The 1790-nt window shown below is 42.1% G+C and overlaps 2 protein-coding genes across 15 annotated transcripts in view; one reads left to right on the forward strand and one right to left on the reverse strand.

Annotated features, from left to right (window-relative positions):
* The window catches only part of LOC111525784 (leucine-rich repeat-containing protein 37A3-like), a 510962-nt gene that overhangs the window by 473761 nt on the left and 35411 nt on the right, over positions 1 to 1790 (reverse strand). The window lies entirely within an intron of this gene.
* Positions 1 to 1790, forward strand: part of LOC111534527 (ADP-ribosylation factor 2-like) — a 177145-nt gene that overhangs the window by 45551 nt on the left and 129804 nt on the right. The window lies entirely within an intron of this gene.

Genomic DNA, 1790 nt, shown 5'->3' on the forward strand with positions numbered 1-1790 from the left:
TCACCAAGTCACCCCTTACTCTGCCACTAATTTATTTCCTTGTTGCTGAAATGATGAGAGACGTATAATCTCCACCCTCACGGAGTTGTCTTCACCCTGGAGAGGAAGGAGACAGCCAAAAGAGAATTATTGTCTTGTAGACTTATTAGATTTACACAGTGTCATCCTTTTCCAGTGTGTAAGGCGTTGTCTAAATAGGTCCAGTTAAAGCACTACAGGGTAGCCATCTTTTAAAAAAGTTGATGGCCACATTTTTAAGTTCACAGGGGAGGGGGAGCATCTCATACTCCAGCCCTCCTGAGCCTAGGCCCTTGGTGAGATGTGTCACCATTTCTTGGACACCATGTGAGACATTCCCCCTTGGATCAGAGATGCTCAACCTGCATCAACATGTCTAAAGCCTACATCTGGCTACTCTGGGGCAAGTCCTGTTCACAGTGCCCATTCCTGGAGCTTGCCTCTGTTTGCCTTTTGTTCGATTACATGATCCCCAAGAGGCCACTGCTAGCATATTGTAAGAGTGATTTAATAAACTGGCAACCTTGACGCTATGCTCCCAATCCAACCTTACTTGCCTCATTTACCATTTCCATTATTGTGGCAGCCCTCCATTCCAGCCAGATCAGCCCCTCACCATACCCCAGTCACACCATCCGCATTTCTGCTTTTGTGTGTTTGTCCATCTAAAATGCCCTTATTTCACTCTGCCTGTGGGAATCCTATGAATCTCTCAAAAGCGAACTCAGGTTCATCTTTCTTCTTGACACCTTCCCTGAATATTCCAGCCCTCCTGAGCCTAGTCCCTTTGTGAGATTTGTCACCATTTCTTGGACACCATATGAGAGACTTCAGAGGCTGAAGTGGGAGGATTGCTTGAGCCTGGGAGGTTGAGGATGCAGTGAGCTGTGATCATACCACTGCACTCTAGCCTGGACAACAGCGAGACCCTGTCTCACAAACAGCTGTCACCAAAAACTATCTTGGGATTTGAACAGGATTACATTACGTTTGTAGATTAATTTGAGAATTGACATCTGTACGACATTCTAGGAACGTGCTAGCTCACGTCCTGTATTCATTTCTTGTTAATGTCTTTCAGAAGTGCTTTAGTGTTTCCATATATAGATCTTACACATCTTTTGTTAGATAAAAGATCTTTGTATTTTTGTTTCTAAATACTTCATACATTTGTATTGCCATTGTAAATGGGATCTTTCCTATTGAATTCTCATTACTTCCAGTAAAATCTTAGTTGATTCTCTTAGGCTTCTTTAGCTAACATTTATCTAATATGCAGATAATGATAGTTTTGTCTGTTCGTTTCCAATACTTCTACTCTTTCCTTCCTTTCCCCTTTTTCCTTTCTTTTCCCTTTTTTTTTTTTTTTTTTTTTTTTTTCCTTCTTAGGGCCTTGTTGTCACCCTGGCTGGATAGCAATGGTGTGATCTAGCTCACTGTAACCTCAATCTCCTGGGCTTAAGGGATCCTCCTGCCTCAGCTTCCTGAGTGGCTAGGACTACAGGCAGGCAGCTAATTTAAACAATTTGTTTGTAGAGACAAGGTCTTGCTATGTTGCCCAGGTTGATTTTCCTGCCACTTCAGAGGAAGGACTGAGGTTTTCTTTTTCTCCTACTTTTAAGAGTTTTTATTAGAAATTATCTGCTTAATGTTATCTAAAACAGTCAATAAAATGTATTAAGTGCTAGCTGCCTGCAAGACCCTAAGTTAGATACAGTCAGCCTCTTCATCAGCCATGTCCACATCTTCAGATTCAACTAGATGAGGCTGAA

Source organism: Piliocolobus tephrosceles, chromosome 16 (assembly GCF_002776525.5).
Source record: "Piliocolobus tephrosceles isolate RC106 chromosome 16, ASM277652v3, whole genome shotgun sequence".
Taxonomy (NCBI): Eukaryota; Metazoa; Chordata; class Mammalia; order Primates; family Cercopithecidae; genus Piliocolobus; species Piliocolobus tephrosceles.